Source organism: Equus caballus, chromosome 4 (genome assembly GCF_041296265.1).
Source record: "Equus caballus isolate H_3958 breed thoroughbred chromosome 4, TB-T2T, whole genome shotgun sequence".
Lineage (NCBI taxonomy): Eukaryota > Metazoa > Chordata > Mammalia > Perissodactyla > Equidae > Equus > Equus caballus.
This window is the reverse complement of record NC_091687.1, coordinates 17,688,912-17,714,706: the sequence shown is the minus strand read 5'-3', so window position 1 is coordinate 17,714,706 and position 25,795 is coordinate 17,688,912. Positions and strand designations below refer to the sequence as shown.

General features: G+C 52.4%; 1 protein-coding gene across 9 annotated transcripts in view; it reads left to right on the top strand.

Annotated features, from left to right (window-relative positions):
- Positions 1-25,795, top strand: part of TNS3 (tensin 3) — a 260,591-nt gene that overhangs the window by 1,082 nt on the left and 233,714 nt on the right. The gene's annotated exons all lie outside the window — the stretch shown is intronic.

Below are 25,795 nucleotides of genomic sequence, written 5' to 3'. Positions count from 1 at the left end.
AAAAATCAATGCGTCCCCGGGGTGTGGGGCCAGCAGAGAGCACTGTTGAGGGTGGTCACTGCCCACTTAGGAGCCCTCGCACACTTTGATTCTCTGGTGTAGTTTTCCCTCTATTTTTCACTCTTTGCAGTGTGAAGGCATGATCTTCGAGGACTCTTAAAATATACTAAAACTATGAATGCAAAAGTTGCCGTGGCATTAATTTGCGTAGCCTTTCAGAACTACCCGTTTTGACATTTTGGTATATTTGGTCTGTGCATATTATTCTTTTCGAAGTGCTGTAGTTCTTTCCCTTTTGAAAGAAACTTGCGTGCCCTTGTAATTCTCCCCTCTGTGTCCTGGGAGGTTATGTTTGCAAATCAATCAACAAGTATTAAGAAAGGCGTTTCTGTGCAGAGGCGGGGAGGGGCGGGGGAGGGGTCAGGGAGTCGCTGCAGCTGGAGGGTGGAGGGGGCGAGGCCAGTCCTAGAGACTCAGGGGAGGGCTGTGCACCAGGAGCTGCCTGCGGGAACTGGCAGGAGGCCAGACTCCTGACCTCAAAGACCAAGTACTAGTAATCACACTTTGTAATATTACAAAGTAATACTGACCTCAGAGACAATGCAATAGCGTGGTTCACAGAGAGCGAGCCTGTTCGCGGTGTTTGTGCTAAATGCTTGCACGCATTCGTTTCATTTCCCCAAATAACAACCCTTGGAGGGAGCTGGGAATATTGCACCATTTTACAGATGTGCAAACTGAGGCAAACAAACACTTAGGAGGGTACCTGGCCCAAGTAGATGAAACACGTGCTGGCACAGCCCAGGGTTCCTGCCAGGACTGTGGGGTTCCAGGGCCCTGTTCGTCCCCGCCACCGCAGCACGTCTGACTGTGGAGAGGATGCATGTCCTGACAGCACATTTGTCAGCTGAGGTGCCAAAGCTATCAGCAGCTGTGGATGAAATGGATGAGTTATTTCTTCAAGAACCACCAAGAGAGAAACAGTAGTAGCCTTAGGGAACTGGGTGCTCCTGGATGCAAATTGGCTGGCTTTTTACAGTGTAGCTTTGGCACCTAATGGTTTTAAATGGAGCTACTTGCAAATGTGACCCTGGGAGCTAAACGTCACAGGGTCAAAGTAGGTTCCTGGGCTGCAGGAGATAGTGCGGATGGGGATAAAATTGGCCTAGGAAGAAGACAATAAGGTAAGAAAAGTGAGGGAAAAGGCTAGGAGGGGAAGATTTCTGACCTACCCTCTGGCAGTGGCAGCTCGTCCATAAGGCCCATTTTACAGATGAGTAAATCTGTGAAAGTCCAGAATGGCTAAAACTGGATCAGACCCACTGCTCTGGCTCTCTCTCCGGCCGTGTGCCTTCCCTAGGATCAGGCTGGCATAAACCACCGTGCTTGGCGGGGAGCTTTTTGTTCCCTCCAGCACCCTCCTCCCCTCAACTCTGTGAACTCCTTGGGGGGAGAGATGCAGGGCGTTCCCGCAAGAGAACGAGCCAGGTTCTGCGGACATAAGGGGCTGTTGTGTTCCCCCACCGAGGGCATGGCCCCTCCCTGGGGAGCGAGGCTTCCTTCCAGTGGCTCCCAGCGTGGCTTTCTCGGGAAGAGGCCTCGGTTTTGTGACTGGGTCTGTAAGGTCTGCTCTAGGCAGCAGGAGCTGGGCTGGGTGGGGTCCAGAGGTGCCCTGACCCAGGACCCCAGGCCCTTTTCTGTAGGACTCGGTAAGCACGGGAGTCATTGGTGAGCTAGAGCCGGCCCCGTCCACCCAGAGTCCTTTGCAGTCTTCTCTGTTAATCCAGAATAAGGGTTTCTGGTTAGTTGGTTAGTAAAGCAGGCGCTGCTGTTTGTTCCTGGCAGTTAGCAAGGGTGTTCGAAACCATCACCATCTATGCTGACATTGTCTAGGTTTTCTGTGAGCTGTTGTAGCTGCTGAAATACAATTACTTTTTTAACCCTCATGGCTGAGCAGAGGGGGATGCGAGGGGATATGGCGTGGCCTGGTCTTCTCAGGGATGTCCACATGGAACTGGTACTTAAACCCAAACTGTCCCACTGCGAGAAAGTGTTTCCACACTGCCTCACAGTTTTTAAAACCCAAGACATTAAATATTGGTTCCATCAAAATATTGCTGAACGTGAGTTAACTTCTCTTAGGTTCAGAAAACATTTTGAATCTTCTAGTGTGTTGACTCCTCAGAATGGCCGATGTGCCACTCCACATTGTGAGTGAGCTCAGGGTAGCAACAGTTATGTCTTTAATATCTGTCCGTTTCCTATAAAAGCAGAAAACCAGAATCTCCAGGTTTCTTGACCTTATTATTACACTCTGCATATCAGCAATGTGCCTGGTGAACGCCCACTGTTTCGGTGTGGGTCAGCCAGCTGTCTGCCCTGTCCACCAGGTGGGCCCTCCTGTAGGGACATCTTGCTCTCCTTCTCTGTGTGTGCTTGGGGACGTCTGGGTTCACTGTGCGCCTGGCCCTGACACAGCCCTGCCCAGTGTCCCCTACCTGGTGTCGCAGCCCCTACTGGGGGCTGCCTCTGCTTGATAGGAGGGAGGAGGCCAGGGAAGGTGAGGATGGCTGCTGCCTGGGGCCACCATTAGGAGCCATCAGAATGCCCCACTGTGTCCCTGAAGTAATGATGGTCATCACGATGACCCTTAGACATTTAAAAAGAGTTTTGTTAATTTTTTTAAAAAGAAGGCAGTGATCTGGTGTTAATATATTTTGTCCCAAATGGGAAAAATTAATAAAAAATTTATGTTTAAGGAGTCCTTATCAGTGGTCAGGAAAATCCCCTCCAGTCGAGTACTCCCTGATCATGCCGGGGAGGTGTTCCTCAGAGCCACTCCCTCTGGGAGAGAAACCTTTCTCCGTCCGTATCTCCACAGTTTTGCTACTGTGTCCTGGCAGGAGCCCTCTACAAGCATCCGTCCTGCTCACAGCCTAAGACCCTTGCAAGAATAATGCCTTCTTTTGACTGCATGGTGACCTACTTGGACCCAGGGCGCTTGCTACCTGAGGTCTGATAGTTGCCCAACCTTGCAAGACATGGTTTTTGTCTCCATTTTCTGGAATCGGATGCTGAGACTCAGCGAGGTTAAATCACTTCCCTGTGTCATGGGACTGGTGAGCCCAGGGCTGGTTGGAACCCAGGTCTTTCTAGGGGAAAGCCTGTGCCTGGTGCTCGTCTGCAGAAGGCGCATGTCCCCTTGGTTACCAGGGGCCTGAGCTTGTGAGTGGGTGGCATGGTGTGGTGCTGGGCGCAATCCCGGATTGCAACCCAGGTCCGTCTGCAGTGCTGGGACTTCTTCCCAAGACCAGGGGTCTCCACAGTCCCCCCGCCTCCCTCGCCCCTCCTCGAGGGGGGCCAGCGAAGGCACGGGGCGCCCTGCCATCCACCGCTGGGTTCTGGCCACAGCTGCTTCCTCAGACAGGGATTGCAGGTTTTTCTTTCCTCCTCTTCCTTCCTCCCTCAGCTCTAATTATGGCACGTGGTGAGCTGCCTGCCTTCCTCTTCCTCTTCTCCTTGGGAGCGATCATAGCACTCAGTACACCCTTTGCAGGCCCGGCTTTGTTTTTAAGATTTGGAAGACATCTGTAGAAATCCTTATTCCAGCTTCCCGAGGGGCTGTTGGCGCCGCTCCTGGCCAGGCTGCGCCCCATCCATCGGGGGACCCTCCATGTGGGCTCAAGGGTCTCACCTCCTTTCATTGTGTCTCTGTGGCAGCAGCAGGGTGTGACCTAGTGCCTCCAGGGTATAGATTTTCTGAAACTGGTCATGAACAACGAAAGCCAGTCCCTGAGGTTTTGAAGACACAGGAACGAAATAGTTGCAGTGGTGAAAGAAGCAAGTGGTCTTGGGAAGTGGCTCAGGCAGCGTCCCTTCTTTCTGCTTCTCTGTTTTTCTTTCTTTTCTTTTCACAGAAGAGGCGGCGGTGCTCCGGGCACTTGGGAAGCTGGTTATTTCACACCGGGGGATTCAGGAATCTGTTCTCTCCCCATTATCCTGGAACACAGCTGTAGTGTGTTGCGTCTCACTCACCGTGCAGCCGGACAGGACACGGGGAGCAGGCCCACATCTGGCCGGCCGAGTCGCCTGGGGCCAGGCTGGGCCATTAGCTGGGGCGTCTGCGTTCTGTACACATTCCTCCTGGAGCTGCGGCGCTGGCTCCAGGAACAAAGGGGCCCCATTGACTTGGTCCTGGCGTTCTTCTCCGCTCGTAATCCATCACCTTTCTCAGAGGTTTCCTGTGTGCTCACCCCCTCACCACTGGTGATTTTGGATGCAGATCAAAGGTACAGTTCAGGCAGCGTGCTAGGAGAAAGAGCTGGGCTCTGGCGGCCACAGACCTGGGGTAAAACACCCTGTGTCACCCTGACTGTCCTCACTGGTCCCCATCTGCAGCCTGGGGACGTGGCTTCCCTCCACAGGACTCACACCAGCGCTCCCTGTGGTGGTGTTTGGTATGACTTCCGTTGGCCAAGTGGCCCTGGGCAGGTGTCCCTCCTTTCTGGTGGGCTACTGCTTACTCTGGTTCTGCTAAATTTCCATAGCCTGAGGCTTCCTGCTGGAGTAGCACTTCCCCATTCTTGGAAGCGCTATCTGATCCCCCACGGGCACAAGCCTGTGCCACAACAGGAAGAGGTGGTGGGGACGTGTGAGTTTGTCCTGGTGATCCGGGACAGGCATGTTTCCAGTTCCTCTCCTCTGGAAAGGTCCGAAGCATCCAGTGGCCGGGGGTAAAGGAGAGGGAGCATGCCTATGCTTGTCACCACTGGGCTGGGCGCCGAGGGAGGCGAGAGGGGCTCTCAGCTGGTTAGAAAGGTGTTTTATCCCCTTCTGGACACAGGATGGGAGGGGGCATTTGTCTTCTATGTTGCTCAGAGCGTAGGAGAAGATTCCTAAGTAAGGGACATGTCTTGGCTTTTTGACTCTTTCTACAAAATAATTTTCATGTAATATGTCCTTGCTATAGACTTGGAAAAGAGGGGAAAATGCTAAGGAAGTTGGAAATAGTACCACCCCGGAGGCTGTGAATCCGCCTGCTTCATGCCTTGTACTCACTGTGCTTTTTGTTTACCAAGCTGAGATCATACGTATTATTTTGTGTCCTGCATTTTAGATCAGCGTGGCGGTATAAGCATTTCCCCGTTTGAAACTAACTCTGCATGTACACAAGTGGTGACGACAGTACAGGGTCCCTGTATGTGGAAGTGTGGTAAGGTGCGTGATGACCATTTGTCCTCTGGCCACACACAGCCTGTGTGCATCCTTGCACAGAGATCCTTGGGCAAGATCCTGGCTAGTCCTGTTCTTGGAAGGACTTCTAAGGCTGATTGAGGTCAAAGAACAGAAACTTTTCTTGATTGTAGTAACATATACATAACGTAACATTTACTATTTTAATCATTTTTAAGTGTGCAGTTCTGTGACACTAAGTATATTTTTGGGCAACCATCACCACCATCCATTTCCAGAACCGTTTTCATCTTGCAAATATGAAACTGTCCCATTACACATGAACTCCTCATTCTCTCTCCCCCAGCCCCTGGCACCCACCCTCCTACTTTCTGTCTCTATAAACTTGACTCCTCTAGGACCTCATGTAAGTGGAATCATACAGTATCTGTCCTTTTGTGATGGGCTTATTTCACTGAGCATCATGTCCTCAAGTTTCGTTTATGTTATAGTGTGTTAGAACTTCCTTGTAATATTCCGTTGTATGTATAGACCTCATTTTGTTTATTCATGAGTTGGTGGACACTTACACGCTGTTTCCCCCTTTGGGTTATTGTGAATAATGCTGCTGTGACATGGGTGCACAAGTGTCATCTGAGTCCCTGCTTTCCATTCTTTGGGGTATACACCCAGAAGTGGACACACACTTTTTGACGTCCCTTGATCTATATGGTCAGGTTGCAGTTGAGAAATGGTGTGCTCTCTGGCTCCTCTCAGAGTTCACTCTTGTCCCGGAACCCCGGGTGGGGCTGGCGCCCACCGGGTATAAACCAGGCCTGCAGGAAAAGGAAGAAGGAGACTTCTTACCGAGCTATTTTGACAGATTGTGTAAACTCAGTGATTAATGGAACGAGAAAGCAGGAAGAATGTCTTTCATTTAAAAAAAAAAAAAGCCTTCGGGGTTGCTTGGTTTTATTTTCAATTAAAAGGGTCTGATTTTGTTTCTGGAGAATGGTTTTAATTTGGATAAATGGTTCCATCTGGGAGCCGCATGCCAGCGCCTGTGATCTGTGAGTGCAATTACTCAGGGTTTCCTCGGCTCCTTTTCTGAGGGAACAGCACGGAGCTGGCCCTACTTTGGTTTGGCCTTGGTGACATGGCCGTGAAGGCGCTGTGCCTCGGAGGGAGGCAGCCTTTCTGTCGGTACTTGGAGCCTGCGGGGCCCGGGCGGCCCAGAGAGCGCGGCCTGAGGCCCAGCGTGGTGGACGCTGGTTAATTTTTACCCTCTAAGAATGTGCTCACAATCTCAAGTCAGGAATGCCAACCGGCAGGCCACCCCCTTGCCCCGCCCTGGAACACGTTGCGCCAGAATCACTGGCATCTTTTCCAGTGTGGGCATTTGCAGGGTCGGTCAGGTGTGGAGGCGGTGGCAGGGGAGACACCCTTACGTTGTGCTCTATTCTTCCAGGCTCCCTGGGCCAGGCAGGCTTCAGGTCCAGGCATGGGCTCTCTGTGGGGTGGTCAGGTGGGGCTTCTTTCAAAGGGGATGTTGGGCTCAAGGAGGTGAGGGAGGAAATCCTGGGGGCTCTCTGGGAAGGAGCCATATCGGGGAGGAACAGTGAGGATGGAGGCCCTGGCAGGAACTGCCTAGTGTGTTCCTGGAGCAGTGAAGGGATTGAGGAAGGCAAAGGGAATAAGACATGAGATGGGGCGTTCCATTCTTTAAACTAGGAAAACTGGGTCAAGGCCTTAGCTTTCCATGCTGTTTAAACAGTGGAGGTTGCAGATCTGCCACTAATGCCAGTGACCTAGGGGGCTGGTGGGAGCCTGAGTGGGGTGGAGTGTCTGCACCCGGTGTCCAAGAGCACAGCCCACAGGGGCTTGCTGGACGAGGTGGTGGAAGAATTGTGGAGCCTGGAGGTCTTTTAGCCCTCTGCTGTTTGGGGCGAAGACCCCGCGGCCCAGAGTGAGAGGCACACCTAGCCTGGGAGGCGGGGCCTCGTCTTGCAGGCGAAGCGAGTGTGCCCCTAGTTCTTGGAGCAGCAAGTGGCCGGGCCCACCAGGCTGCGGGACGCCCACACCCACCCTGGGTCTGGTGGTGCCCTGCTGGCTTGTGGAGAGGCTGGGTGTGGGCACACAGCCCCTGACAAAGGGTGGTTCTTAGCATAAGGAATAGTGAAGTCTGGGTCGGGGGCTGGTGAGGAGCAGAGAGGAGCGAGGACCGACCCTGTGCTGGGTGGGCCAGCCCAGGGGGGCTGCCCTGTTGGAGGGGTTGGGCGGGGCCTCATCCTTCGGAGGCCCAGCCTGCGCTGGGACCTCATGGAGAGATGTTGATAGCGCCTAAGCTCCGTGTTCCAAAAGGCAGAGCAGGATGTGCACCCCCATTTCTGGAGCAGCCTTTGCAGCTCCCCCTGGGCCTCTCACACACCTTTCTGCTGCCTACCTGCAAGGCTGAGATTTTCAGCAGGCTACACTGATGAAAAGTTTGGGTGAGATGATAATTGGCAACAACAGAGTGGATCTCTTTACCCCTCCCATGCTCATTGAAATGGGAATAATCCAGAGTGGAGGTCATCTTTAAGAGCATCGTGTACTTTTACAGCATTTTGTTTATTGCTAGAGACACCATCGCAACCTGGATGATGTTCGTACACGTACAAAAGGTGCCCCTTCTCACACTAACACACACATGGGCAGCTTCTGTTCCCGGCTAGGTTTTCACAAAGGCTCAGTGTAAGGAGCACAGGGGATGGTGTACTTTTCACTCTGAGTATTTTCCCAAACCTGTATCATATCTGAAGCATTTCCCATGTCTCCACACTGACTTCACAGTTGTCACCGTGGTGCCTTCTTTCAACTCTGGAGGACGAGGCCAGACTCTGCATGAGCGCTCACCGCCGGGCTGGCTCTTCGTGAGGAAGTGGTCAGAGCTGCTGCTTTCGGACAGTAACAGCTCCTCTTCAGCCCCGGCTTGTTGGGTGTCTTCCGGCCGCTTTGATTTTGTGCCTAGCCCCTGGGGAGGTCTGTGCAGCCTCCCTATGGCAGTGATACGGCCCCTCTGCAGCGGCTGGCTGTCCTGTGCGGAGGGACTGAGTTTCCTCCCCTGCTCCAGAACCTGCGGGCCGTGGCGGGCGGGAGGCCTGTGCGGCTCTTGCCGAGTTACGTCTTCGCAAGCTGGTTTAGCTCTGCTGTCTGCAGCGGCTCCCCAGGACGCGAGCGGCAGGGGCTGGCACAGCAACGGTGTCTAGCCGTGTGCTGGTGAGGCGACGTGCCCTGGAGCCGTGATGCCGACCTTTGCTCTGTGAGTCTTTGTGACCAAGACTGCTGGCTGGTGTCCAGCTAGGACCTGTGGGAGCTGAACTCAGCTCTCCAGCCAGTAATGTTCTAGTGGGTCCAGACAGGCTCAGCTTTCAGTTTTCACGGCCACGTGGGTTGGGCGGAGGGCTGGACCAGCAAGGACTTGGCCGACCGTGATCTCTCGCCTGCTGTCCCTTGACCCTTGGGTCTACTGTCTTCCTCCCACATGTCTGCACTGGTTATTTCTGCAGCGTTCCACCTGTCATCAGACCTGGGTGCTTTGAGGACTAACATCAGTCCCGTGGTGCCAGCTGGTGTTGAGCAAAGAGGAGGCCTCGGCCGGGTGCTGCTGGGGACGGTGTGGTCCTGCCTGTTTGCTCTGGGGGTGGGGTGGGAAGGGAGCGGGCTCTGCAGTAACCGATGTGGTGCTGGTTGCTGCCTCGGCCACTGCTTCTCCACGTGACCCTGGGACAGTCACCGAGCTTCTCTGAAGGGCTGCTGAACACTGGGGTTGGTATTAAGGACCTCCCTGGGTTGCTGGTGGTACAGGGTGACATCCTGTACTGGAGGTCTTGAGTATACTCTGGGTGCCATTGTTGTTCCTTTCCTTTCGTCATTACTTTTTCACCTTTTCAAACAGCTGAATCCGAAAAAGCATTTTCCTCCATGCCAGCCCCCCTCCCTGAGACAGACCTCCTGGGAAGGAGGTGGGCTGTGGGGCCCCTGGAGCTCTCGAGGGTCGGGTGGGGCCCTTCCTGACGCCCAGTTAGCATGTCCTTTGTCTTCTGACGTATTCTGGGATCCTGTTGGGTACATTTTGTTCGTATCTCTCTCCTCACTAAAATCTGAGCTCTTCCAAGGACAAGACCCTGTCTTCCTGTATTTTTGTGTGATAAGAGCTTTGCAAGCAGCTTAGAGTTGGCTGCGTGACCTCGGGCAAGGCGTTACATCACGGAGCCTCATTCTGTCCTTGGGAAGCCGCGCTGCCTCCCTAATCTGAAGCCCATCCGGTGTGCTTCACAATGGGAGGAGACAACTCCACACCCAGATGGAAACATTCTAGAAGCTGCTTCTTTACTTGAAGAGGGAGGTGCTTGCACATTTTCCCAGGGTTGCATTAATTTTTACAGAATTTTTCAGAAAGATCCACCGTTTTCTTCTTTCTTGGAGTTTTGCTTTGCAATCTACTCCATTAGCTTTCAGAGGAGCCAATTGACAGTTATCTCACTGACTTGAGAACTAGTGCTCTGTTATTTTCTTGGAAAATAGCCACATTCCAAGTTGTCATATTATAGAAAGTTGATGGTAATTGCCCGCCAGGAGTCCACGAGGGCTCTCTGACAAGGGCTGCAGATACAAAGCTGTCACTTTACTGTTCTTGTAGCACAAAAGAATATTCTTTTTGCACAGAGTGTGTTGCAGAGTTTCCTTGAAATCCACCCTGTAATATGGCAAGAATTATTTCCTTTGTCTTCTACTCAAAATGGATTCCAGTCTTGATACAGACCCACTATTGATGTGTGATCTCTTGTCTAATGTTTAAGTGAGAGTGTTGTTGTTATAAAAATGTTGGGCATCCAGCAGACTCCTGTTGAGAAAAGAGTCGCCTCTCCCACTTATCTGCTTTCTGCTGAGGCTGCTCAGATCATGTTCACAAATTCTTTCTTTGGGACTGAATGCATTTAAAAAACTGGCCAAATTGTGGAGAGATGCTTTGATCAGCTGTATGGTACTCTTGGCGCCTGGAAGCACACAGCTCGCCATTCACATGAGGAATGGGTGAGGTGACACCAAGAGGGTGGCTTTGTTCTCCAGCCACAGTCAGGGCACAAGTTCTCTCTCCCTCTGTCCTTCCCCACAGAGGCAGCAGCCCACTCGGAGCCATGGTGTGACCAGTTGGCATCTGGCCTTGGCACTGGGTGAAACCCATGGCCCGGTGGCACACAACCCCCATCACCTACCTCAGTTTCCATTCTGTTCCAGCTGATGAATGAGATGTGGCGCAGTGTCAGTTCATAGACCTCAGGCTTGCTGCGAATAAAAGCTGCGGCCCTGCGGGTGGCAGAGGCGGCGAAGGACAGGGACTGACATTAATTATTGAGCGTTTGTGAGGCCTGTCAGGGAGTGGCTCGTTTGTTCATTGGCTCACTCTTTGCTTCCAGGCAGCGGGCGTGTACTGAGTGCCAACTGTATCCCAGGTGTGGTGCACCCTCCCCAGCTCTGGAGAGAGCGGGACTCGGGGGGCTCTGCGGCTTGCCCGCTGTCTCGGCTGGCACAGCGTGTTTCCTTAGAGCCCCTGGCGCTGCCAGCTGCTGCCCCTGCTTCTCGCAGTCCCACCAGGAGCCTTGAGCTGCCCTGCGGTCTCCCTGCCCCTGTGAGCCCGTGTGGCCTCCCAGGCCCTTTGGGGTGCCAGGCGTTGCAGAGGCCCGTGGGTGCGGACAGCCGAGGGGAGCAGGGGTCCGGAGAACCGGCCAGTGGCCCCGAACTTCTTTTACTGTTTTAGGCAGCAGCTGGCAGAGGCTGTCGTCTTAGGTCAGCACGAGACCTTACAGAGCAGAGTCGCCTGGCCCAGCGGCCAGAGGGAGCCAGTCCTCTTCTCGGTGCGCCCACGGTGTGGAAAGGCGAGACCAGCCTTAGAGAGAGTTGGCTGCCTGCTCATTCCGATGGTGACCTCCAGTGTCATCAGGACTTGAGGCTGGCATGGGGCTCTAAACAGATGCAGAGTGACTCCTTTGGCCTCTGCCCTGGTCCCACCTTGCTCTGGCCCCAAATCTGCTTTACTTCACTGTGAAGGGAGGTGGCTAGTGGTAGATGGACCAGGTAGAGATTCAGGCTGCCTGCCCAGTTTCACTCTGAGTCTCTCATGTCACTAGTTGTACAAGTCACCTGCCTTTCTGATGTCGGTTATAGGGGCCGAGAGTGTCCTGAGTAGTATAGCCAGGGTGATGAGACTGGGGTCAGGGTTGGGGGCTCCTGAGGACCGTGGGGTTGGGGACAGAGGTGGGTCCTAAGGACCATGGGGCTGAGGGTAGGAGTGGGTCTTGAGGATCATGAGGTCTGGGCGGGGGAGGTCCTGAGTACCATGGGGTCCGGGGTGGGGGTCCTGAGGACCATGGGGTTGGCTGAAGGGGGTCTCTCCGTCATAGCTCTCATCACATTTCTCTTTAGTTACTTCCTACTACCTGGTGGTGAACTCTCCCTGCATCATTTTGGGATTGAAGCCACGTCTGTTAGAAGTTCACTCTCCCGGGGCTGAGGGCTCCCCTTGGCTTGCATGTGCAAGGCTTTTTTTGCTATCATTCACAAAAGACCCAGGAACTTAGCATTGGCTGCATCTGTGCAGTGGTGTAAAATGAAAAGGAGACTGCAAATGAAGTAGAGACAAGCTCAGTGGGTCGTTGTTGAACTTAAAAGACTTTTTCACCCCACTTAAAGAAAATGTTCAACTTTTCAGGAAATTTGAAAAAATAGTATAATGAACACTTGTATACCCTCCACCTAGATTTACTGTATTTGTTTTCAGGGGTTTTTTTTGCCATTTTGTCACATTTGTTTTATCTCTCTTTATTTATGTAATTTGAAAAGTTGTACACATCGTGAGCTTCACCCGTACATACTCTAGCCTGCATTTCCTGAGAACAAGGACATTTTCCCACATCCCTCAAGACCATGATTACACTAAGAAAGTTAATATTGGTTTTGCAACATCAGCTGATGTCCTACCTTTACTGCACTGTTTCTCAATTGGCCCCCAAGTGGTTTCTTGCTGTGACTCAATCTGCCCAGAATCCCATCGTAGTTTGCACGTTGAAATGGGTGACGACTACCATCTGGGCTCAGCGAACAGGCCCCCTGCTTTCTTTGTTTTAATATCACTGTTATTTTTCCACAACTTTTTTATTTCGGAAGACTTTTTTTAAATTACATTTTTATTTTGAGAATTTTCAGGCAGTTGTAAGAAATAAGACAAAGAGAACCTGTGTACTCTTGACCCTGTCTCCCCCTGTGGAAACATCTTGAAAAACTATAGGACAGTATCACAGCCAGGATGCTGACATCGACATAGTCAAGATGCAGAACAGTCCATCCCTAAGGATCTCTCACGTGTTGCTTTACAGCCACCCCCACTTCCCTCCCATCTCCACCCCTCCGTCACCTCAGCAACCACTAATCTGTTCTCCATTTCTATAAATTTTTCATTTCAAGAATGTCCTATAAATGGAATCATGCAGTGGGTAGACTTTTGGGATTGGCTTCTTTCACTCAGCATAGTCCTTTGCAGATCCATCCAGGTTTTGCTATATCAGTGTTCCATTCCATTTCATTGCTGAGTACTGGTTTGTGGTGTGGACAGACTACCATTAGTTTAACTGTTCAGTCTTGAAGGACGTCTTCACTGAGTCTCCATGAACATGGTATGTCACTCCAGTTGTTTAGATCTTTTTTGATTTTTTTTTTTTTTTTTTGGCGAGGAAGATTTGCCCCGAGCTAAACATCTTTGCCAGTCTTCCTCTAGTTTGTACATGGGATGCCTTCACAGCATGGCTGATGAGTGGTGTAGGTTCACTCCCAGGATCTGAACCCGCAAACCTGGGGTGCTGAAGCGGAGCACGTGGAACTTTACTCAGCTACAGGGCCAGCCCCTTCTTTGATTTTTTTCATTAATGTTGGGTAGATTTCAATATATAAGTCCTGTATATGTTTTGTTAGATTTACACCCAAGTATTTCACTTTTTTGGAGCAATTGTAAATGGTATTGTATTTTTAATTCTAGTATCTATGTGCTCATTGCTAGCACGTAGAAATGCACTTGACTTTTATGTGTTTATGTTATATCCTGTGATCTTGATAAATTCACTTATTAGTTCCAGGAGTTTTATTTTGTAGATTTCCTGGAATTGTCTATGTTGACAATCACGGCATCTGAAAATAGGGACAGTTTTTAAAATTTTTTCCTTGAGGAAGATCAGCGCTGAGCTAACGTCTGCTGCCAATCCTCTTTTTTTTCTGCTGAGGAAGACTGGCCCTGAGCTAACATCCATGTCTATCTTCCTCTGCTTTATATGTGGGACGCCTACCACAGCATGGCTTGCCAGGCAGTGCCGTGTCTGCACCTGGGATCTGAACTGGCAAACCCCAGGCTGCTGAAGCGGAACGTGAGAACTTAACCACTGCGTCACTGGGCTGGCCCCCAAGGGACAGTTTTATTTAGTCCTTTGCATAGACTTTTTGAAGACCCCAGGGCAGTTTTCTCACAGGATATAGCACAATCTGGATTTGTCTGGTTCTTTCCTCGTTATCAGATGCAGGATCACACAGGTGTGAGGTGGGGTACCTCCCCTTGCCTCCCGTCAACAGGTTGGAGTGTCTGTTGTCCCATTTGTGGCCGCCAAGCACGATTCCCCTGATGCAGGCTCCCGGCCGTCGTCAGTGTCACGTGCACCTTGCCCTCTGTCCCTTTGAGACTGTGAGCCTTCTGCTTCTCAGTTGCCTGTCACTCAATGGTTTAGCATCCAAGTGTGATCCTGGCCTGAATCAGTTATACTGGGGTTGTGCAATGGTGGACCTTAACTGTTTTTACGCACTTTAGAAGCACTCATTATTTTGCGAATAGTCAGATTGTTAATAACCAATCCCTCTTACCTGGGTAAAGTAAGAATTTTATTTATTGTTTTAATTCTTTAAATGGTCTGTAAATTTGGCAAAACAAAAATGCTCTTCCATTTGTCCTCCTCAAACGTCACTTCGTGGTGGCACTCTGGGTGCTGTCCGGGAGGTCCTGTGCAACCTCGTTGGCAACGGGACTGAAGCTGTCATTGCAGCCACATGGCAGATCCGATGCAGGGTTTGCCTGCCCAGGTCAGCCAGCCGTTCAGGTGGCTCTGCTGAAAGCCCGTGTTTGTGACATTTGTCTAAGTCAGGGCTTTTCAAGGTGAGGTCCTGGGACCAGCATCAGCATCGCTGGAGGCCTGTTAGAAATGCCAGTTCTGGGCTCCACTCTGGCGGAGCGTTGCTGCCTCAAACCTCTGGACTGGGGATGGCAGTTGGAGGTGGAGTCCGATGCTGCTCCGGTCTGAGAACCCCTAGTTGTTTATCTGTTTTCCAGGATGTCTAGCTCTGGAACCCCGGTGAAGGTGTGCAGTCCGGTGTCTTTAAGACCCATTGTGGGTTTGCAACCATCCACACGTGTCATCGTGTCAGACTGTGGTGGGGAGCCGTTGCTAAGCCTCCCCGGGGCCTATGCCTGGAAAGAGATGCATTTACCATTCTTGGACTTAGGGGAGCTCCTTTGAGCAACCTGGACCCCAATTCGTGTTCCTGCCCAAGACGAGGACGCCGGCAGAGTGTGGGCTTGGAGAGTGAGGTAGCAGGGACAAGTGTGAAGTCGTGCGTGTTTTCAGCCTCTGCTCCTATTTAGCTTTGACTGGCTTCCTGCCGTAAGGGGTGATAATCGGCATTTCTGGAGGTCGGTGCCTCGGGAGTGGGCTCTGCTGTTGGGGATTAGCTTTTATTTTTCACTAAACAGAGGTAGACTGAGCTGCTTCTGTGTGCAAGGCTGCGTGCTTCTCATACAAAGAGAATCGAGGTCTTAGAGCTCGGGAGCTGTGGCTGGCCCTGTGCTCCTTTGAGCTTGCTGTAGGAAGGGGGCATGTCCATAGCACAAAAGAGGGTGCTGTGGGAACTGAGAGATGACTAGGAGGGAGGTAGCAAAGAGCCTAGGGGTGAAAAGTGGGTGTATTAGCCAGGTTCTCTGGAGAAACAGAACCAGTTGGAGACATATCCATATGAATTTGTGGGGCTGGCAAGTTGGAAGTTTGCAGGGCAGACTGGAAATTGTAGAAGGTCTTGATGTTATAGTCTTGAGTCTGAAGCAGAATTCCTCCTCCATCTCTTCCCTCTAGTCTTTTATCTTCAGGCTTTCAACTGATTGGATGAGGCCCACCCATTTTGTGGAGGACAGTCTGCTTTACTTGATATCTACTGATTTAAATGTGAATCATATCTAAAAAATACTTTTACAGCCACGTCTAGACTGACATCTGGTGCTATAGCTTAGCCATGAGGACACATAAAATTAACCGTTATGGATGGGAATCTGGACTAGATATAGTCAGATTCAAATAGCGGCATTGCCTCATATTATCTTTGGAACCCTGGACAATGTGAGCCTCAGTGATGTTAAGGGCTCCTTAGAGCCAATGGATATTTATTGATTTATGTAACTAGAATAATCAGAGGTAATGTGGACATCAGGCTTGGTTTGATTAAGCAGTTCAACCATGTGACTGCCCATAAACCTCTCTCTTCTCTGCCTTTTTAGTTATCACCTCCTTTCCCAGGTGGACCTCCTTATGACTACAAGACAGCTGCCAATTGCTCATTGCTTACTTCCAGAGAAAGGGTGTCTCTCTATAGTCATTCAACAAATGTCCCAGACCAATCTGGTGGCCATAGAAGGCTTGCACTGACTGGCTTAGCCTTAGTTGTAGGTTTTTCCTGGAGTCAGTGATTGGTGGAAGAGGGGGAGGTTTATGCTGGTTGATGAAGGTGTGTCAGAAAAACAATGTCCCCATTGCTCGGTGGCCTCACCCTAAGGCCGTGAGGAGATGCCTGGCATGTGGCTAGTGCTGAACAAGGAGGGCTGTTATTATATTTTCCCCTCCCTGGAGAAGCAGAGCAGGGCTTCTGTAAGTGGGCTTTGAGGGGACCCTGATGAGGAGGAAGGGTTTCCTCAGGAAAGGGTCCATGTCCTCTAGAGAAAGGGGACTTGCTGGCAGCAGGGCAGATCTCTCCGTCTTGCCTGAGTCCTGTTCTATCGCTTACTGGCTTGTGACCCTCACTTTCCTGTGTTTGTCTTGAATAATAGGTGATAAGTCCTCCCTAAAGGGGCGTGTCCCCGCAGGAGAGTCGAGTGAGATGCTAGTGGAAGTGAGTTTCCATCCCTTTGCTTACAGAATGCCTCTCAGCATAGGAGCCAGTTTTGCGTATTTCATCTCACTCTGTCCAGTTGGCATGACTACTGGTTTTAGAACCATTGTCGTTGGCTTAGAGTTCCTGAGCTCTTGAAGGGTGAGTCCTAGGCAAGAGGGGGTTCCGGGTTTCCAGCTGGTCCCCGTGCTGCTCCTGCATGCTTGATCTGGACTCTGTAGCCCCGAGGTGACCCCCGTGCACTGGGCAGAGGGCCTGGCCTTGGTATTGTCGGCTGTCACTGACTCAGCTGCCACATGGGGGTGTGAGCAGTAATAGGCTTGGCCATCATGGGCACCCGGAACTGGAGTCCTGGGTGCACGTCTTGACTCCACCGCCCCACTGGTGGCTTGGCGTGAGGCTGGCCGCTGAGTAGAGCTGTCTCCTGGCGCTGTTAGAGTTGGCCAGTCCTGACATCTACTTCCCTGTGTGAAGTATCGATCAAGTGACAGGCCTTCAACTTATCAATGCTATTCTTCCTCATCTTGAGGCAAATTTAAAAGAAAAGTCTCCTTCCTTGCACATAGGCTTCCACACACACACCTGCCTCCGGCTCTGTGGGTCAGGAAGTTTTACCAAATGATCCCCTTCAGTAGAAGTCCCGTCGCTGGGATGAAGGGTGTGGTTATTTGTCCTGTGCTCCATGGACCAAATAATTCTAGTTCCATTTCTCAGACTCTACTTAAAATAATTATAAATGTTGCTGATAAAGATATCCTTTGCAGAACCCCACTGAGGAAAAGTGAGCTGGCCTTTCCATTTCTAGAGTGCTCACTGGGCTCAAGACACTGGCTGGGGCCTGCGTGTGCGCCGTCCTGTCGGACGTGAGGGCATTCAGAGAATGTTCGCATTGCTGCTAAAATGGAGACGCATCCACGGATCACACTGTTGCAACCGGGCCTTGGTTCCCTGTCAGCCTTGAGCTGTCACCAGCGATGACGTCTGCGGGCCACTCACGGTTTGGCATTGGTGACTGTGCCAGTTATCTGTTGTGATGCAAACCACCCCAAACTTAGTGGTTTAAAGCAGTAGGATTTCTTTCCTGCGGTGCGGGGGTGGGGGGGGTGGGCGGGGCGCCGGCAGGCGTCGCCACTCATTTGCTGCGTCGTGTGGATTTCTCTGATTGCCCCAAAATAACTTTGGGAGCTAGTGTGTTAGGATCCTAAAAGGGCACACGCAGCACTGGCCTCTCTCTCAAGTCCTTTTTCCTCCATCCACTCCGTAGCTCTCTCCTCTCTTGTGGAGGACGCTGGGCAGACGGCCTGGCGTGGCGGAGCGGGCAGAGAGAGACTGAGTGGGGAGTGGCCTTCACAGCCCGTGTGATGTGGTACTGGGGGCGGGTCAGGGGTCATGCCCTTGACCTTGATGGAGGCCTCAGGGCCAGGAGAGCTGGAATGCTGTCCTCTCTTGCTGGGCCATGGTGGTCATGCTGGCAGGTCAGCTTCCTGTGCCACCTCCTGGCCAGGAGGACACTTGTGTATCTCCCCCGTCCTTGCTTCTGGGTCTGCGTTCTTGGTGTGTGGCCCTGGGGTCTGAGCAGCCAAGTTCCCCCTGTCCCCAGAAAGTCCTTGGAGCTCATCAGTGGAACGTTGTCATACTGCTTCTGCTGTCCCTGGGCGACGTCAGCCCCCATTTTAAAAATCTGAGCGTGCGTCCCCACTGTGTGCATATTTAAGGATGCGCTGGAGGGGGACTTGAAGAGTGGAGTAAGCAGTCCCTGTGAAAGGAAGTATGCGTTTACTTCTGCCTCCCAGTGCAGTCCCTCGGGCTCCCACCGGGAGGGGCTCTGGGAGGAGTCTGGCTGGTTCTCCTGCACCCTGGTCCTTGCACAGGCTCCCAGAGGTGGTGCAAAGCCCCCTCCTGCCCCCTGTTCTTGGACATAAGCTCCGACCCTGTAAAGAGGCTTGGTCTGGTGCCAGAGCTGGGTTTTCCCGCTGGGTGTGCACAGGGGATCGCCCCTTAGGGGATGTCCTGTAGGGGACGCCCGAGTGGGCACTGAGGGATGGAGGCCAGGACCGTGAGTGAGGCCGGCACCTCTGCACAGCCCACCTGCCTGTCCTTCCCTGTGCACAGGAAGCCTGCTGAGTGGGGTTGGGGTGATTCTGTCCCGGGTTTTCCAGTGAGGAAATTTGCCGGCAGTTGAAGGCAGAGGTGGGCGTCAACCCCGAGTCCCTAGAATGAAAACCTGGCTCCCTGTCCTGCCCCTGCATCCCGCGGGGCTGCAGGGGAGGGGCGCCTGGGAGGGCTCTCTGAAGTCCGGGCTGATGGGCACTTCTGGGGAAGGTGGGGCACCCAGAGTCTGGGAGCCAGCACCTGGGGTGAGGGTGTGGGACCCTTCTCGGAGCAGCAAGTCAGGCTGAAAGGAGGGCGCAGTGGGAGCTTTGCTTTTTGCCGTTGGCTAAGAAAAGAAAAGAAAAACAGCGTGAGCAGAGGAAGCCTTCCTGGCGGGGATTACCTGGAGGTGGCCAGCCTCTTTGATCCTGGGTGACTGGGCTTGCCGCAGCTTGCTCCCATCACGGCAGCAAATCCCCTTGCCCTTTTATGTCGGGAGCCCACACAGGGCTCTGAAGTTGAAGCTCTTCTTCAGTCTTGCCTGCAGGAAGCAATGCCCTGTCTGCAGGGGAGGACAGCTGAGGGTCTGGCCTGGCCCAGCCCCAGTTGCTGAGGTCTCATCGATGGGGTGGGAGTGTCCAGAGGCTCTGAATTGATGGACCTACAGACAGACAGACAGGGGAGATGTCCTGTGGGCCTGTTCACTGCCTTCCTCCTACCTGACCTCGTGACAAAACGGCATCCTTCCAGACTGTAGACTTTCTCTGGAAAATTCCATGATACATGCCTTTAAGAGTGGATATGATCCTTTCCTGCATACTTTATGGCATTTTGGGTGGAATAATTCTTTCTTGGAGGGTTTTCCCAGGAATTGGGTAGCATCCTTATGTCATCCCGCTAGAAGCTAGTGGCCACCCCAGTTGTGGCTGTGATGATAAGAGAGATGCGTTTTACGAATTTCCACATGCCCCAGACACCTGCGGTTATCAGTGGGCAGAGAAAGCAGTCAGCACCTGAAAAAATGAACACGGATGAAGAAATACCAGAGAGCATTCTATGAGTCGTCATGGTATCTTTTGTAAAAACTTCCAGTTATTTATATATGTATGTGTTTTATTGGGTTTCTATTTAAATTGTATTTCTTACTGTATGTTGCCATCAAAAAGATTTGAAAAACATGGAAACTGACAAGGACATTTTGGTCATTGTACATTGTGGCTATTCTTTTCCTGTATTTGAACGATCAAAAGACAGACGACTTTGGAAGAGGGTGGGCAGAGGATTGGGTTAAAACAGCACGTGTTTGGGTAAAAGATCCTTTTGTGTGCTGGGCACTGGCAGAAGTGATAGTCGTGGTCGAGGTAGTGGTGGCCCCTGCTTGTCGAGGGCCCTTCAGCTGTGGCGTGCACATCCTGCGCGCCTGTAGATGGTTATGAAGAAGACCACAGGGAGAAAAATCAACCCATCCTTTGAATAAGATGCTTAAGAGCTTTCCCAAACACATGAGGCCATGGTTGGTCAAGTATCATCCGATTGTGGACATTGTCAGGAGGGTCAGGGCCTCTGGATCAGGGATCCACCCGGCTCTGACTCCCCTTCCCACTCACTCTCCTGCTCTTGAGTAGCCTTCCTAGGGGGAGTCTGCATGGGGATGGGGGACACAGGGCAGGAGACAGCCCCTCTGAACTGCAGTCTGCCCCTGTCAAGGGTGGATCCTCCATGCTGAAACTCACAGGTGCCATTCATGCTGTGGGAACTGAGCCCCCACCAGACCACTCGTGGGAGGAGCCTCACCACCTGAGGCTGAAGGAGGTGGCATTCATGCCAGGCCTGCGAGGAGGTGTGTGAGGGTCTGCGGGGCGTCTGCACTGCACCCCACCTCGGAAGTCTCATCCTGTCCCCCTCTGGTTTTATCTGGGAAGCATGACTTAGAGGTGCTCCCATTGGCGAAGAAGCTCTTCTGCGGCAGGGCCCAATTGTTGGGTTGAAAAAGAGAGAAAAATAGCTAGCAAAGAAAACAATAGTCGCGCTCTCAGGGGTTGCACAGAGCATTGTGTGACGACCCCCAACGCTCCAGGGTGGGCTCTGAGCCTGGACACCAGCATCCATGACAGCACAGAGCTACTGGGGCAGCCAGGAGAGAGGCTGTGTGGGATCTCAGCCCTTGGTGTCCAGGACAGGGAGCTACGAACAGCCTGCGGACCTCCTCAGGGTGTTAAATATTATTATTTAATATTAATATATATTATACAATATATAATAATTTATTAATATTAATTTGTTAAATAAAGAGGATTCTTAAAAACATCGTATTTGATTTAGAAGCTTCTCCAAAATCTCCTGCAGTTTGTGGCATTTTGAGCAGAACCTCACACTGCCCAACACTTAGTGGAGTTTATTTTACAAAAGAGGGTTCAGGAGGCTCTGAACATACACTCGCACACAGAATCCTGCCTGCTTGCCTCCCTGTTTGCATGTGTGCACACACACCTACATGCATGTGTCTGGGTACACAGGTGTATGCAATACACAGTGTTTGTATGTGTGTATACATGTCGATATGTGCGCTCACGTGTACCATGCATATACACATGTCTGTATGTGTGGGTGTATATACACCTGCATGTGTACGCGTGTTTTTGTGTATGTATGTATACATGTGTGCGTATGTGCGTGTCACTGTTGATTTCTGAAATGGAGGCAGAGAAAGCCTTTTGTTGTTGTTGCTGTTTTTTGCTTCCCCAGGCAAATTGTTTCTCCCACTCACTCATGAGCTAAAAGCCCAGACTGCTTCCTGGCCCGGCAAGATTAACGTGAGCGCATCTTTAAGCAGTCCTTTTATTTGTCAAATCCCTGTTATTTTGTTAGAATCTATCTTGCAGCCAAAATAGCCTCAGGGAAAAATAATGAAAAAAGGAATGAATTAGGTGTGTCAGCAAAATGTGGTGGGGATGGGAGCGTATGCAAATAAATAAGCATGCTGCTCCTTTTCTGTGTGTATCGAAATGTTGAAATGTTCCCTTTTAAATTATAAAGACACCACTCCAGCCCCTTAGAGTGGGCTTGCAGAGGGCGAAAGGAACGCTCCAGGCCCACCAGAAATGCCACCGTCAGTCGTTCTGACACATTGTTGAATCTCTTTGCATAACAGGGACATACCATTTTGTGTTTTTTCTCTTAACGTACCTTGGCAGAAATCATTCTCTGTTGTTGCTTTGTCTCTGCAATGTGAGGATTAATGGTTATTTAATATTTCCATTTATGGATTTGCCCACTCATTCTTTCATGTCTGTGGGATGCGTCCTGTGCTGTGGACACTGCGTCCCTTTGCCTGTTTATGTAACCTCCCCTGGTTGGCTGACTATGTTTCCCTTACGCTGTTAATGAAGACGGTGTGGTCACCCCTGCGTGCCTGGCGCCTGTCTTTGGTCACCTCCTTAGCTGAGCTTCACGGGGTGGGGGGAGCAGGGCCAGGAGCATCAACTTTTCTGTAGTTCTGGATATGTGTGGTCAGATCACCTTCCAAAGAGCTTCCCGCATTAACGAACTGTCTCTCACAGGGTGTCTCCCCGTAGTTTTGGACACTGATACAGCCAAAGGTCCCCTGCTGCCCCTGCAGCTCTGCAGGAGCCCCCTCCCTCCCTTTCTCCCCTCCCAAGTTGGCCTCACCCAGCCCCACCCACACTGGGCTTCATGCTTTCATCGCCCCTGTGGTCTCCTGGGCACTGAAGTTAACACCCCAGTAAGACAGAACCATCCCGTCCATCGCCGAGCCCCACTGACCTCCACCTCAGATCGTGTTCAGGGTGTGGTCACCTCGCCCCCGCCCCTGCCACCACCTGGTGCCAGCCTCCAGGCACCAGCCACTGTCGTCCCTTGCCGGGCTGCACTGTGTTTGCAAGATGTTAACTGGGCTTTCTGTCCCGCTACTGCCGCCTCTCCCACCCCTCAGTCTCTGTCACAGGGCAGCCAGAGGCAGCGTTTTAAAACGTTTCAAACCACATCATGGCACTCCTTTGCTGAAAGCTTTCTGGCCATTTCCATTTCTCTCCGAGTCAGAAGCCAAGTCCTTACCTTGGCCACAAGGCTGGTCCCCGCCCTGCCGCAGAACCCCGACTGTCCCCCTGGAGCATGGCCTGCAGTGGCTCATCCCTACCCACGGCCTCAGTGTTCTCTATGCTTCGGCTCCAATGTCCCCCTCTTGGTCCTGTATATACAAATAGCAGGGGCTCGCCTGGTGGCATAGTGTTAAGTTGGCACGCTCTGCTTTGGTGGCCTGGGGTTTGCTGGTTCGGATCCAAGGTGAGGACCTACACACTGCTCCTCAAGGCCTGCTGTGGCGGCGTCCCACATAGAGGAACTAGAAGGACTTACGACTATGACATAAAACTATGTAGTGGGGCTTTGGGGAGGAAAAACAAAAGAGGATGATTGGCAACAAATATTAGCTCAGGGCCAGTCTTCCTTACCAAAAAGCATACCTTAAAAAAAAATGATCAAATTGCTCTTGATAAAGGATCGCTCCGCCCCATGTCCCTGGCATGATTTTCTGTCCTTTTCACTTGCTTTGTTTCCCTCTGGAGCGGTTGGCACATCGCATGTGCTGTCTTTGTTTCCTGGCTGGCTCGCCCACTGGAAGGTAGGCTCTGTGCAGACAGGCTCCTTGTCCTGTTCATGCTGAGTGCTGTGGTCCAGGGGCAGCACACGGACACGCGGCCAGCATCCTGCCAGGAATGTGCACTCCGAGAGGGTGCTGAGCCCAGCCGAGCATGGGAGAGGGGTGGCAGGGAGGCTGCTGGCCCATCGAGACAGGCCAGCACGGCAGAGAGGTGCTCCCTTCGGGACCAGGCGTGTGAGGGGCTGTTCCTGGTGCCTGGAGCTGGGCTGGTTCCTGGTGTTCACGTGGTGGCCCAGGAAGCCGAGCCCTGGCCTGCCCCTTTGCGGAGTGAGTTGACGATCCCAGGCTGGGAATAGATCTGGGAGATGATCTCAGTCACCCCAGAACCAAGCTCTTCCCCTTTTGGGGTGCCATGATGCCTCGGGAGTGGGGAAGGACTGAGTGGGAATGATCAAAACTTAGATCTGTTTTGTCCTGTAACTTTGCTAATTTATTCTGGGTCTTTCCATGTCCATGAACATGATCTGAGCACTGTTTTGTGGTGCAGAGTCCTATAAATCCCTCTGTGTGTGAGTGCGGTTCAGGCACCGGAGACAAGTTGCTGGATGTTAAAACGGCGTCCGTTTCTCCCGCTGTGCACACTCCTGCAATGAACATCGTTCCATCTAAATCTTTATCTACATGTGTGCTTCCTGCCCCAGAAATGCACTTCTTGACGTGGAGTTGGACATGAAGAACCGTGGATTTTGTTTGCATGCCTTGCCCGCTGAGAGGCTGCTTGTGTATGCCTGTGCCTCTCACTCACGGCCCCGGCTGTCCTGTTTTGGGACCGGGGTCCCTGTGGCCTGGCTGCCGCCCACTTGCTCTGCGTGTTTAACTTTGCAAAGGGCAGTGCAGAGCACCCAGCCCTGCCCAGGCACCAGGCCTTCCTGGGGGCACTGCTGGCCGGGAGCCCGGGGCGGCGTCCCCGTTCCCACTTTCTGCGTTTGTTCACCTGTTCATTCAGCAAACAGGTGCTGGCCTTCCACAGAAGGGGTGGGCGGGGTGAGGCTGCGAGCTCAGGGGCACCTGAGAGTACTTCATGGGCTCCGAGCTGCACGGGCCCATGGTCCTCACCCACGTCAACCTTCAGAGGGCTCCGCAGAGGAGACCTGTGTTGGCATTTTGAGGGTGAAGTGCTTCCGAGTGGAAGGCAGGAGGAGAGAGGGGAGAGTAAGGCTCAGGGTGGGTGCCCTCCCAGAAGGAGCGAGACACAGCGACTGGGCCGTGGTGGGGGAGGGGTGGTTCGTACTGAGGTGGGCAGTGAGGCGTCAGGAGCGTCATTCAGTCTTCACTCAGCCCACCCTTAGTGCTGCTCCAGGCGTGGGGAAAACCGTGTGAGCCAGAGGGACAGGTTCTCTGCCCTCTTGGAGGGGACTTTCCAGGGCAGGGGCCTGGCAGTCAACCCCTACACAGTGACCCCAGGGTATGCTGTTAGGTAGCAGTAAGGACCCAGAAGGAAAACAAGGCACCCTAGGGAGGAGCGAGTATGGGCAGAGGTGGGTAGGCTGGTTTTGATAAGGCCTCTGAGGGGGCAATGCTTCAGCAGAACTTTGAAAGAAGAGAGGAGTAAGCCACATGAGTGAGTTACAGGTGGAAGGAACAGCACGTGCAAGTGTCCTGAGGCAGCAGCTAGTGCAGCAGGTTAGAGAAGAGCAGGGAGGTGAACAGGTCCAAGGGGAGCAGCAGCAGACTCTGGTGTTCTGTGGGCCCAGCATCAGAAGTTTAGGCTTTTTTTTTTTTCTTTTTGAGGAAGATTAGCCCTGAGCTAACATCCATGCCCATCTTCTTCTACTTTATATGTAGGACGCCTGCCACAGCATGGCTTGACAAGCAGTGCATAGGTCCACGCCCAGGATCTGAACTGGTGACCCCTGGGCTGCCGAAGTGGAATGCATGAACACTGCGCCACTGGGCCGGCCCCTAGGCTTTCTTTCTTTTTAAATTAAGGGCCTAATTATAAAAGCTGGGGAGAGCCCTGTGCTTGAGCGTTGTCATGTCTGATTCCTGTTTAAGATGGTGCCTTAAACAGCTGGATGCAGGGGAGGGTCAGCTTGCTGGTGCATGCGTGGACCAGGCTGGTGGGAACGGAGACGGGCGCTGGGTCTCTTGGGGGATTTGTTTTGCAGGGCTTGCTGATGTGTTGCCTGTGTGCCTCTTGTGGAGAGACGGGGAGCATGTTTGGGAAGAAAATCTGGAGTTCTGACTTGGAAGGCTGAGGTTCGTGGTGCCTCGGGGCAGCCTGGTGGAGGTGTGGAGTAGGCGACAGGGATCCCAGGACTTAGCAGGTCAGGAGGGGACAGGGGAGGCCGTCAGCTGATGGATGGGGTGGGCTGGAGGCAACAGCTGGAGGACTGTGCACAGAGGAGAGTCCAGGACACCCACAGGTGCTCAGGGGCCAAGGACCCTCCAAAGGAGGGCCAGCGAGATAAGACATACTCAGGACATGGGGTCATGGAAGCCAGGGGAGGACAGTGTGGCAGGTGGGGGACAGTCAGGGGCAGCTGGGAGCTGGACTGGACGAGGAGCAGAGTCAGCTCTTGCGTCTGACGAGTTGCTGCTCTTTGGGGACTGGTGGCCAATTTCAGCTGACGGGATGAACAGTTCTTCGGTCTTGGAGTGAACGGGCGGTGGGTAGTGGCCATAACT